The sequence below is a fragment of the Zea mays genome, chromosome 5 (assembly GCF_902167145.1).
Source record: "Zea mays cultivar B73 chromosome 5, Zm-B73-REFERENCE-NAM-5.0, whole genome shotgun sequence".
NCBI lineage: Eukaryota > Viridiplantae > Streptophyta > Magnoliopsida > Poales > Poaceae > Zea > Zea mays.
In genome coordinates, this window is record NC_050100.1 from 69,074,139 (window position 1) to 69,087,674 (window position 13,536).

A 13,536-nucleotide genomic window follows, 5' to 3' on the forward strand; every position below is an offset into this window, starting at 1 on the left:
TTTTGACCAGTTGGTCGGGGCCAAGGTGTTTTCCAAGATCGACCATCGCTCCGGCTACCATCAGATCAAGATACGAGCAAGCGATATTCCGAAGACGGCATTCTCAACCAGATATGGGCTATATGAATTTTTGTTGTTGTCATTCGGGCTGACAAATGCACCAGCATATTTCATGTATCTGATGAATTCTGTTTTCATGCCTGAATTGGACAAATTCGTAGTGGTGTTCATCGATGATATCTTAGTGTACTCGAAGAACGAAGAAGAACATGCCGGGCATTTGCATGTAGTGCTTCAACGTCTGCGAGAGCACCACCTTTATGCCAAGTTGTCCAAGTGTGATTTTTGGCTAAAGGAAATCAAATTATTGGGTCACACTATCTCTCAGGCAGGAATAGCTGTTGATCCTGATAAAGTGCAAGAGGTGATGAACTGGAAGCCACCAACGACTATCCGTCAGATTCGGAGTTTTCTGGGATTAGCTGGTTATTACCGAAGATTTATTCCGAATTTCTCTCGAATTGCGAAGCCTATAACTGAGTTGCTGAAGAAAGAAGCCAAGTTTGTTTGGAGTCAGAAGTGCGAAGATGCCTTACATGCATTAAGGCAGCATCTGACCACAGCACCAGTATTAGCGCAACCCGACAACAGCAAGCCGTTTGATGTATATTGTGATGCCTCTGGCACTGGACTAGGTTGTGTCTTGATGCAAGACAACCGAGTCATTGCTTATGCCTCAAGAGCACTCAGGCCTCATGGGCAGAATTATCCCACTCATGACCTCGAGTTAGCAGCAGTGGTTCATGCATTAAAAATGTGGAGGCACTATCTAATGGGAACCCACTGCAACATCTTCACTGATCATAAGAGCCTTAAGTACATCTTTACTCAGGCCGATCACAACATGAGGCAGAGAAGATGGCTAGAGCTGATCAAGGATTATGACCTGGAGGTACATTATCACCCAGGAAAAGCCAATGTGGTAGCAGATGCCTTGAGTCGGAAGTTGCAATGCAATTGTATTCTGATGGATTCTCGCATCAACACCTTGTGTGATGAGTTGAGCAAGATGCAAATAGAAGTGATTCCTTCTGGTGCTCTGTCTCACATTTTTGTCGAGCCAGCTTTGCAAGACCAGATGATCATGGCCCAGCTCAGTGACAAGGGAGTACATATTATCAAGAAGAATCTCCGTCAGAAGGTTGAGAAGTATAATTGTTTCCGCCAAGATGAAAAGGGTGTGTTATGGTTCAAAAGCAGATTGGTGATTCCTAAAAACCAGGACCTCAAGAGGAAAATCTTGGATGAGGCTCACCTCTCCAAATTCTCTATGCATCCGGGAAGCACCAAAATGTACCATGATCTGAAGCCTTTGTATTGGTGGACCAGAATGAAGAGGGAGATAGCCCAGTATGTATCGGAATGTGACACCTGTCAGAGGGTAAAGGCAAGCCACTTGAAATCAGCTAGAGCTTTGCAACCCCTATCTATACCTTCGTGGAAGGATGACATCAGCATGGATTTCATCGTGGGTCTGCCCAACACCTCTCGTCATCATGATTCGATTTGGGTTATTGTGGACCGACTGACGAAAGTGGCACATTTTCTTCCTGTGCACACCACTGATAAGGCTCAAAAGTATGCAGAGTTGTACATTGACCAGATTGTGTGTTTGCACGGATTACCTCAGACCATTGTTTCTGACCAAGGAGCCCAATTTGTTGCCAGATTTTGGGAACAACTGCAGGAGTCTTTGGGAACCAAGCTAATCAGAAGTTTAGCTTACCACCCACAGACTGATGGTCAGACGGAAAGGGTAAACCAAATTCTAGAGGATATGCTGAGAGCTTGTGCAATCGATTGTGGCAAGAACTGGGATAAGTACCTCTCCTTGGCAGAGTTTGCTTATAACAACAGTTATCAATCCAGCCTAAGGATGGCACCTTTCGAAGCTCTCTATGGAAGAAGGTGTCGAACACCACTCAATTGGTCTCAACCTGGAGAAAGAGGAGTTTTTGGACCTGACTTAGTGACTGAAGCCGAAAGGAAGGTCAAACTAATCAGGAAGAATCTAGAAGCTGCTCAGGCCAGGCAGAAGAGTTACCATGATAGAAGAAGGAAACCTCTCCAGTTCAAGGTGGGAGATTTTGTATACCTCAAGGTATCACCCACCAAGGGAGTGCAGAGGTTTGGGATCAAAGGCAAGCTAGCCCCTCGTTACATTGGACCTTATGAGATCATAGAAGCATGTGGACCCGTGGCATATAAGCTGAAGCTACCTTCAAAAATGTCTGCCATTCACAATGTGTTCCATGTATCTCAGCTGAAGAAGTGTGTTCGATTGCCGACCGAGATCATAGCAGAGCCAGAATTGGAGATAGAACCAGATCTATCACACCAAGAGTACCCTTCCAAGATTCTGGATTGCAAAGAAAGATTAACTCGGGCTAAATCGATCAAGATGTACAAGGTCCAGTGGAGTAATCACTCAGAGGAAGAAGCTACTTGGGAAACCAAGGAATTCCTGAGATCCAACTTCCCCGATTGCCTACCTAAGGACGCTGGTACGTAATCACACCCAACCCCTCCTCCTGCACTTCGAATCTAAATTTCAAAAATATAATCCTAAATCAGAATGAAGTAATCATGAAACAAATTTAAAAAAAAGGACTTCCTTTTTTAGTTGCAAAGAGAATGACATTCGAAGAGCAGTTTGCTCTAATGATAACAATAATCACCCACTTCATATCAGTCTCACCCTTCACTTCACCCCGGGAGGACTCTGGCCCGAATCTCGGGACGAGATTCTTTTAAGGGGGGAAGGCTGTGACACCCAGTGTCACCTAGGGTTTCTCTCAAAGTGCTAACCCATGAACCATCATCTTATGTGAACCAAAATTGAGCATGAACATCAAATTGACTTAAGAATAAAGGACCCACTAATCCTATACTTAAAAGTATCATGACCAAAACAAATGGGTTTTCAAAAGGGCAAAATGTTGCAACCCTAATAAAAACCCTAAATGAGCCCTATGAACAAAATTCAAGGGAATGGGGAAAAGGGTATGAAAAATTTAAAATCATGGCTTGGGCCAATTATAAACATTGAAGTATATTCATTAAGCAACAATAAAGATTGAGGAAGCTTGGCCAAAATAATTCAAATAAAACCCCAAACAAGCTTCTCATGTGGGGACTCAATAGGGAATTATGAATTTCAGAATTCTGAATTTTAGACCTTGAGCCAAAGATCAAGCGTGTTCACCTTGATCCCTAACTCAAATCCTAATGGCCCCATTAACAAAAATGTGCCTAACTAACCCCTCTGTCGCATGCCAGAAGATGGCATTGGGACGCGAGCCCTAGACACGACAAAACCCTGGATTTGCCTCGGGTTTGAGCAGGGGGACAGACCGGATTTCCGGGCTCCATATCTCTGCAGCCAGTAGGCAAAATCCTATGACCTCCACACAAGATCGGTAGCTTGTAGAGAGGAGAAGAGGTCTTGTGCACTGACCAAGGCAAGAGCAGGCTCGGATGAGTGACCACACGCGCCAGAACTTGGGCAGAACGCACGGGCACACATGTTCGACCCTGGTCGGCACGCTGGCGCTCGCCCAACCCGCGCGCGCTCACCCCGGCGTTCGGTCAAGTCCGCCACGCGCCCTTGCTCTCGGTCGTGCCCGCCCGCATCTATAAAGCGTCCTCGGGCGCGCCTCACTTCACCCCGCGCTCACCATCACCGGCCAGCCACCCCTCCTTAGCTCTGGCGAGCTCTTTTCCGCCCAACATTGTCGCGAGAGCTTCGGCCACCGTGGCCAGCCCACTCCAGTCAACCCCAAGTCGCGCCAGCACTTTGGTTAGCTCCACCAGTGGCCCGTGAAGCTTTCCAAGCCCTCGGACCCGGCAGAACTTCACCGGAAGGCGAAGATCACCCTCGCCGGACTTCGGTCGCCCGCCTGCACGCGTGGACCAAGCTCTCCAGTGAGCCATTCTTCAATTCCTTGCGCGCACACCTTCCTTGATCCCTGGTGAAGCTCTCTGACCTGTTTGATTGGTAAATTTTGCCCTGGATAGGCCGGACTCCTCGCCGCCGACGAGCTCCCCCGCCTGCGCACGCGGACCGGCCAACTCCGACCATCCCCGACGGCAACCCGCACATCGTCGTGACCGTCAGGACCTCCCCTACACCCTCTGCCACCTCACCGGAGCAATCTCGCCGCCGGTAAGCCCCTCCGCCCTTTCTTCCGCCGCGGGTACTGTTTAATTTGGGGGAAGGACCTCGGGTTACGATTAGAAGAACCCGGGGGGTTTTCTGCAGTGTCAGTGACTCATTTGAATAGTAGCCCAGGGACTAATCTGTGAGGAAAACTTAAAACACCCGCCAGGGACCCCGTTGCAAAGTAGTTTTCCAGTTAATCAATTTTGTTTAATCTTTTTAATAAACAGAGAACTTAGAAAATCCATAACTTGATGAATTCTTAACCAAAAGTTGTCAAACTAATTTTGCTAAATCCTGAATATTATGAACTATCATTTAAAAATAATGAACTCTATGCTTTCTGTTCTAATTTTTAGAGTTTAAAATTAAAAACAGAAACTGACCAAACCTTGTTGAATTAAGGAAAATTAGTTTTGCTTCTGTGCTGAACCTAAGAAAATTTGTAGATGTTCAAACCTCATTTAAGCACTGTTTAAAAATAGTACGAACCCCAGTATTGAAAAATGTAGTGTAGATATCCATTTAAAGCCATTTCTGCCCAAAACTTAGAAAAATCAGAAAGGCATTAGAGATTAATGAACAGTGAGTGAAATTATTTTTCCTAATTTACTTAAGTGACAGAGAACCTAAGAAAAATAAATGGATCTCTAGTCCAGATCTGTTTTAAAGTGAAATGTGTTATTTAGCATTATTCCAACTAGAAATCAATTATTAGAAATACAAAAGTAGACCCAAAATTGATAATAAAAATCCAGTGGACTTGTAACCACCAGAACCCCACTGCAAAAATAATGAACACCGCAGCCCATCATTTTAAGTAGGATAAATAAATCTAATATGATAATGAGGCAGTTTCCAAATAAATCATGAATAACCCATAATAATGCAATAATGGGCAACCAAAATTTTGCTTGGTCAATGATGAGATAGGCCACCAGAGAAAAATGCAAACCCATTAAAAAGATGCAAAATAATACCTATTGCTAAAATTTTATAAGAAAGGCCATTTAATCCAATTAATGCATACCACCTCTTCCCTCAAGCAAAAAGATGCCAAACTTCAGAATGATTGCTCTTGCGCAAAATAGAAGCTAAGAAAAATCAGAATTCTGTTGTTTGATATTTTCAAATATAGTGGTAGTAGAAAGCACCCCTTTGGCTAGAAACTTTAGAAAATCCTAGTAAGATAACTAATAAGAATTAATGGTTACAATTTTGTGCCAAGTCATGTTATAGCACCTAAAAGCCAGCAAAAATAAGTTTTAGAGAATTACCTACTGTTAAATAATAGTTGTAGTTCAAAGCACCCCTTCTACCCTAAAATTTGGTAATTTTGTCCTGAGAGAACTATTCACTTTTTGAACCCAAATTTGGAGACAGAGAATTATACACCAGTAATAAGCCACTGTAATTTTTGCAGAATTTTTAGAATTTTATTAAGGCAACTTGTAGTTCAAACCCACTCCAAAAACTTAAAGAGAATAAAGAAAAAGAAGGGAGAAATAAATCTCACTCCAATAAGTCCAACTTGAATTCTTGTCAATTTCTCACTAAGACTATAAAAAGAATTCAGTGGAACCCCAAAAATGAACCTACCACTTACCTTAGCTAAGTTTGATCCAATTTACCAAGTATACCACCCAAAGGTATCACATAAGTATGGTTTAACTCTATCTAACTCAAGTAGATCATAAAGTTGAAATTACTAAAACACATATCATACCATGCATATATCTTACGCATTGCATTCATTAGATTGTAATCTCGCCGACGGAGAGTACGTGCTCATCCCCGAGCAAGGAACTGTCCAAGAGGAGGACCAGGAGCAAGCTTCCGAGGCTGCTATCGAGGATCTCCCTGCAGTCCCAGCTATTGAAGGCAAGCCCCGGTTTATATGCATAACTGTATTATTATATGCTACTTTACTACACTTAATGCTTGTAGGATTGTAATGTGCACTTAAGTGTAGGAGTTGCTTGAAACCTCTAGTTGCATGAACTTAGGATTCCTTTTTGAGATAAATACTAGTATGCTAGGTCGAGTAGCTGCTTGCTAATCAGGATCTCGGTAGAAGTCGAGTGATTTTTCTAGCACTCGCGCGAGGTCAGAAATTGATTGTATTCATCTTGATAACGGGATTTATGTTAGTCTATGGACTTGGATCCAGGGAGGATGCCTTGTCCAGGAGACGGGAAAAAGGAATTAAGGACTAATGTGTGGATACCTGAGTCAAGCTTTTGAACGTACTAAGCACATGCCGGGAAAAATGATAACTGGTAAACCTAGTACCTGAGTGAAGCTGGGCGTGGACTTTATCCCTCATGCGGCCTGAGACTGGGTCTCCCATGCTAGCTATGGTGGGTACAAGTGCGATCACTGCATGGCGGCAGCCGGGGTCAGTGGAGCATTGTATGCCAAGGCGGTGAGGCCTGGACGCGAACGGGGAATCGATGGGGACGGTTGTCATGTGCGGGGTCGGAGTACCCTGACATGTTGTGTGTTTAGGTTTACCTTGCAAGGTTAAAACTCGATTCGAATCGTCTGCTTCTCGCAGCTAATGAGACTGCTTGACCCCTTGTACTGCATCGAGTAAGAAGTGAAATGAGGTTACATGAGACAATTTGTTGATTGAACTAAATGCTTGTCACCATGTATGCTTAGAAGGAGCAAACCTAGCTAAGATAATGATGATAGAATTTGAAAAGCTAAAAAAATGATTTTAGAAACAGCTAGTGTTTTTGGCAAACCAAACCCCTCAGCCAAACAGGTGCAGAGTCTAGAGGTAGAGGAGTAGACTCCTCACACCGGGTAAGTCTAGTTGAGTATTAGTATACTCAGCCTTGCTTGTGGCATAATTTTTGCAGGTACCATTCAGGAAATGGTTGATGGTGTGACTTGGCCTACCACCCTGCCACAGGGTTGGACGGTCGAGTGGGATGTTGCTCCGGCAGGAGAGGAGCATGAGGAGTAGTGGGCTAGGCCTTGCCCATTTCCTCGATACCGACGACATCGATTATCCGCTGCATTTTATTTCGTGAACTCCTATTTGCTACTCAAAAACTCCAATCTATGTAATAATTGAGCACTTAATTTGAGGTTCCTGTTTTATTGTATTTCTTCTGTGACTCACCTTCGAGTGGGATTGTGGAATTTGATCCTGGTTAAGTGGCTCTATCAGACTAGATCTAAGGGACTGACGGGTTATTCCGATTTAAGTGTGTTGCGGCCCCTGAGGCGTGACTTAGGCACTTAAGCTGGAATAATTCGGGCGGTTCCGCCACAAGGCCTTCGTTCACGTCGCAGTCTAAATTCGTTGTTACAACAAATTAATACTGTGAGGGGCTACGGTTGGGGCCTTCGTCTTCCGAAGGTCCTCAAAAACACGACTAACATGTTTCCCATGTATAATTTGTGTACAAGAACCTTCGGGTATGAAATGAAGCTATACATAATATGAAGAGCGTCGTTCGAGAGAAGGTTGAATCAGTGTCGAAGCTACCTGTGAAGAAGCTTTGGCTTAGCGATGGAAAATGAAACCGACTTAAAGGGGAAAAGGTTGTGTAGTCCTCGATAGATTTCCCTAAGTAAATAGTAAATGTCAAGGGCATGAATGTAATTCTACACAGGCTGCATCCTATGCCTATAAATAGATGAACAGTGACAACGTACTTCACGCTGACTTGTATTAACTCGCGCGTCACACTTGAACTTTTGCCTTCTGTCAAGCCGAAGGTACAAATGTAATTCAATATTGTTTATGCTCATTCATGATGATATAATAAAGATATATTAATGATGTCATATGATTATTTATGTTATTTCTCACGTTATATATGCTTCTACTTTCATTAATATAAACTGTGATGATGAAGGTACGTCCTTCATAACCTTCATCTGAAGATCATTATATCCTAAGGGAGATAATGCTTTGAAGGACGAAGGGCTTTAATCATTAATATTTTGTGTTGCCTTGTTCTTAACTCATAGCATTTGAGAATAACTCCCCAACACTGCCTTAGGAGCAAATTTAGATTTTCTACCTCTTTTAATAAGAATAAAACATTTACTCCCAAAGACTCTAAAATATGAAACATTGGGCTTTTTACCAGTGAGGAGTTCATATGATATCTTCTTGAGGATTTGATGAAGATATAACCGGTTGATGGAGTAGCAGGCGGTGTTAATCGCCTCGGCCCAAAACTAGTCTGGTGTCTTGTACTCATCAAGCATGGTTCTTGCCATGTCCAATAGAGTTCTATTCTTCCTCTCCACTACACCGTTTTGTTGAGGTGTGTAGGGAGAAGAGAACTCATACTTGATGCCCTCCTCCTTAAAAAATCCTTCAATTTGAGAATTCTTGAACTCCGTCCCATTATCGCTTCTTATCTTTTTTATCCTTAATCCAAACTCGTTTTGAGCCCGTCTTAAGAATCCTTTTAAGGTCTCTTGGGTTTGTGATTTTTCCTACAAAAAGAACACCCAAGTGAAGCAAGAATAATCATCCACAATAACTAGACAGTACTTACTCCCGCCAATGCTTATGTAAGCTATCGGGCCGAATAGATCTATGTGGAGTAGCTCGAGTGGCCTATCAGTTGTCATGATGTTTCTGTGTGGATGATGAGCGCCAACTTGCTTTCCTGCTTGGCATGTGCTACAAACCCTATCTTTCTCAAAATGAACATTGTTTAGTCCTAAAATGTGCTCTTCCTTTAGAAGCTTGTGAAGATTCTTCATCCCAACATGGGCAAGTCGACGATGCCAGAGCCAACCCATATTAGTCTTAGCAATTAAGCAAGTGTCAAGTTCAGCTTGGTTATCATTAAAATCAACTAAATATAGCTGACCCTCTAACACTCCTTTAAATGCTATTGAATCATCACTTCTTCTAAAGACAGTAACACCTATATCTGTAAATAGATAGTTGTAGCCCATTTTGCATAATTGAGAAACAGAAAGCAAATTGTAATCTAAGGAATCCATAAGAAAAACATTGGAAATAGAATGGTCAGGTGATATAGCAATTTTACCCAATCCTTTGACCAACCCTTGATTTCCATCCCCGAATGTGATAGCTCATTGGGGATCTTCATTTTTCTCATAGGAGGAGAACATTCTCTTATCCTCTGTCATGTGGTTTGTGCACCCTCTATCGATTATCCAACTTGAACCACCAGATGCATAAACCTACAAAACAATTTTAGGCCTTGTTCTTAGGTACCCAAACAGTCTTTGGTCCTTTGACGTTAGAAACAAGCACCTTGGGTACCCAAAACAAGTATTTGAACTCTTGTGTTTGCCCCCAACATATTTGGCAACTACTTTGTCTGATTTGTTAGTTAAAACATATGAAGCATCAAAAGTCTTAAAAGAAACATTATGTTCATTTGATGAAGTAGGAATTTTCTTTCTAGGCATTTTAACATGTGTGGTATGCCTAGAGCTAGAAGCCTCATTTTTATACATGAATGCATGATGAGAAACAGAATGAGGTTTCCTAGCATGAATCTTCCCAATTTTGTGCTCAGAATAGTTTGCAGGATAAAAAATGTAACCTTCACTAACCTGAACCATGGGAGCCTTGCTCTTAACAAAATTAGACAATCTTTTAGGGGCATTAAGCTTGACATTGGATTGGGTCCCATGTTGGAACCCAATGCCATCCTTAATGCCAGGACGTCTCCCATTATAAAGCATGCTACGAGCAAATTCAAAATTTTCATTTTCGAGCTCATGCTCGGTAATTTTAGCATTTAATTGAGCTATGTGATCATTTTGTTTCTTAATCATGGCAAGGTGATCATCCATAGCTTCTACATTAACATTTCTACATATAGTGCAAATAGTAACATGATCAACAGTTGATGTAGATGGTTTGCAAACATTTAATTCTTCTATCTTAGCATTTAATATGGCATTCTCATCTCTAAGACAGGAAATGGAATCATTGCAAACATTCAATTCTTTAACCTTAGAAACTAAACTACATTTTCAGTTCTAAGACTAGAGATTGAATCATGACAAATGTTAAGCTCCTTAGTTAAGTTTTCACATTTTTCTACTTCTTGAGCATAAGCATTTTTCAGTTTAACAAATTTTTATTTTCTTTAATGAGGAAGTCTTCTTGGCTTTCCAAGAGTTCATCCTTCTCATTAATGGCTTCTATTAATTCATTTATTTTTTCTTTTGGTCCATACTAAGGTTGGCAAAGAGAGACATTAAATTATCTTCATCATTACTAGAGCTACCCTCATCACTAGATGTTGTATATTTGGGGGTGGCTCTAGAGTGTACCTTCTTTTTCTTGCCGTCCTTAGCCATGAGACACTTGTGGCCGACGTTGGGGAAGAGGAGGCCCTTGTTGGTGGCGATGTTGGCGGCGTCCTCGTCGGAGGAGGAGTCGGTGGAGCTCTCGTCGGAGTCCCATTCCCGGCATATGTGGGCATAGCCGCCCTTCTTTTTGTGGTGTCTCTTCGTCTCCTTCTTGTCCTCGTCCCTGTCACTTTCACTATAAATTGGACATTTAGCAATAAAGTGACCGGACTTACCACACCGCTAGCACACCTTCTTGGAGTGGGACTTGTAGTTTTTCCCCTCCTTTGTTTGAGGATTTGGCGAAACCTCTTGATGATGAGCGTCATTTCCTCATTGTCGAGCTTGGACGCGTCAATTGGAAGCCTACTTGACGTAGAGTCCTCCTTCTCTTCTGTCGCTTTGAATGTGACGGATTGCACCTCGGGTGTGGAGGTGGCGCCTAGCTCCAAGTTGACAATGTGTTTGGAGTCTTTGATCATAAGTTCAAAGCTCACAAACTTGCCAATCACTTCCTCGGGGGACATTAGTTTGTATCTAGGATCCCCACGTATTAATTGAACTTGAGTAGGATTACGAAAAACAAGGGATCTTAGAATAACCTTGACCATTTCATGGTCATCCCATTTGGTGCTCCCGAGGTTGCGCACTTGGTTGGCCATCGTCTTGAGCCGGTTGTACATGGCTTGCAGCTCTTCCCCTTTGTTGAGGACAAATCGATCGAGTTTTTCCTCAATCGTTTCGCGCTTGGTGATCTTTGTCACCTCGTCCCCTTCGTGCACGGTTTTGAGGACGTCCCAAATTTCTTTGGCGCTCTTTAACCCTTTACCTTGTTATACTCCTCTCGACACAAGGAGGTGAGGAGTATAGACGTGGCTTGGGAGTTAAAGTGCCTAACTTGGGCGGCCTCGTCCGAGTCGTAATCTTTGTCCCCGACTTGAGGTACCTGCGCTCCATACTCAACAATATCCCAAATACTTTTGTGGAGTGAGGTTAGATGGTGCCTCATTTTATCACTCCACATACAATAATACTCACCATCAAAATATGGTGGTTTCCCTAGGGGTACGGAAAGTAATGGAGCGCACTTTGAAATACAGGGATAGTGAAGAGGCATCTTACTATACTTCTTGCGCTTATGGCGTTTAGAAGTGACGAATGACTCGGAGCTTGATGTGGAGGGTGACAAAGAGTCGGTCTCGTAGTAGACCACCTTCTTCATCTTTTTCTTCTTGTCACTTCTCCGATGCGACTTGACGGAGGAAGACGATTCCTCCTTGTGTTTGTTGCTGGACTCCCTTGAAAGAGTCCTCCCCGAGCTTGCGGCCTTTTCGCCGCTCATGATCTCCCTCTTGGCGTGATCTCCAGACATCACTTTGAGTTGGTTAGACTCTTAATGAAGCACTGGCTCTGATACAAATTGAAAGTCGCCTAGAGGGGGGTGAATAGGCGAAACCTAAAATTTATAACTTTAAACACACACTACAAGCTGAGGTTAGCATTAGATATAAATTCAAGTCCGAAGAGAGGGGAAAACAAATCAAACAAGAATCAAGGCGAGTGAACACGGTGATTTGTTTTACCAAGGTTCGGTTCCAAAGAACCTAGTCCCCGTTGAGGAGGTCACAAAGATCGGGTCTATTTCAACCCTTTCCCTTTCTCAAACAGTCACTTAGGCCGAGTGAGCCTTCTCCTTAATCAATTGGGTCACTAAGACCCCGCAAGGACCACCACACGCTTAGGTGTCTCTTGCTTTGATTACAAGTCACTTGAGAACAAGAATGAGAAAGAAGAAAGGCAATCCAAGAAACAAGAGCTCAAAAGAACACGGGCACGCTCTCTCTCAAGTCACTAAATGGTTGAGATGAATTCTAGACTTGGAGAGGGTTTGATCTTTGGAAATATGTCTTGGAGTGAATATACTAGCTCTTGTATTGAATGTGATCTCTAAAATAACTTGGATGCCAAAGGTTGTCGCGGTTGGGGGGTATTTATAGCCCCCAACCACCTTGGTAGCCGTTGGCCAAGGCTGCTGGCGATGGGCGCACCGGACAGTCCTGTGCCCCACCGGACAGTCACTGTTCCTTGTCCGGTGTGCCGCCACATCAGCCAACCGTTAGGGTTCGGAGCTGGGTCAGCCGTTGTAGCTTTGTCTTCTTGCGGCACCGGACAGTTTGGTGCCGCACCGGACAGTCCGGTGGCCCTCTGACTTTGCTGCTATGACTTCTGCACGGTACTGTGCTGCACTGTTCACTTGGTAGAGTCGACCATTGGCGCGAGCTAGCCGTTGCTCCACTGGCACACCGGACAGTCCGGTGACGCACCGGACAGTCCGGTGAATTACAGCGGAGCGCGCCCTGGAATTCCCGAGAGTGGCTAGTTCAGCACTGTATGGCCTGGTGCACCAGACACTGTCCGGTGGCACACCGGACAGTCCGGTGCCCCAATTTTCAGCACACTCAAGTTCTTTGCTCCGTGTTTGATTGAGTCCCTAACTTGATTTCTTTTTTGGTTTGTGTTGAACCTTATGCACATGTAATCCATGAATTCTAAACAAACTAGTTAGTCCATATGTTTGTGTTGGACATTCAACCACCAAAATTAATTATAGAAAATGGTTAACCCATTTTCCCTTTCACATACAACTGACAATCTCGTAGCCTCTGTAGTACTTTCCTCAAGTGCTCTTCATGCTCTTGCTCATTCTGGGAGTATACAAGGATATCATCAATGAACACCACTATGAACTTGTTGAGGTAGTCCATGAACACACTGTTCATCAAGTACATGAAATAAGCTGGTGCATTTGTCACAAATGACATGACCGTGAACTCATATAGTCAATACTTGGTGACAAATATTGTCTTCGGTATATCCGAAGGTTGGATTCTGAGCTGATGGTAACGTGACCTCATATCTATCTTTGAGAACACACCGGCTCCTCTCAACTGATCGAATAGGTCTTCAATTCTAGGCAGGGGCTACTTGTTCTTGGTAGTGAC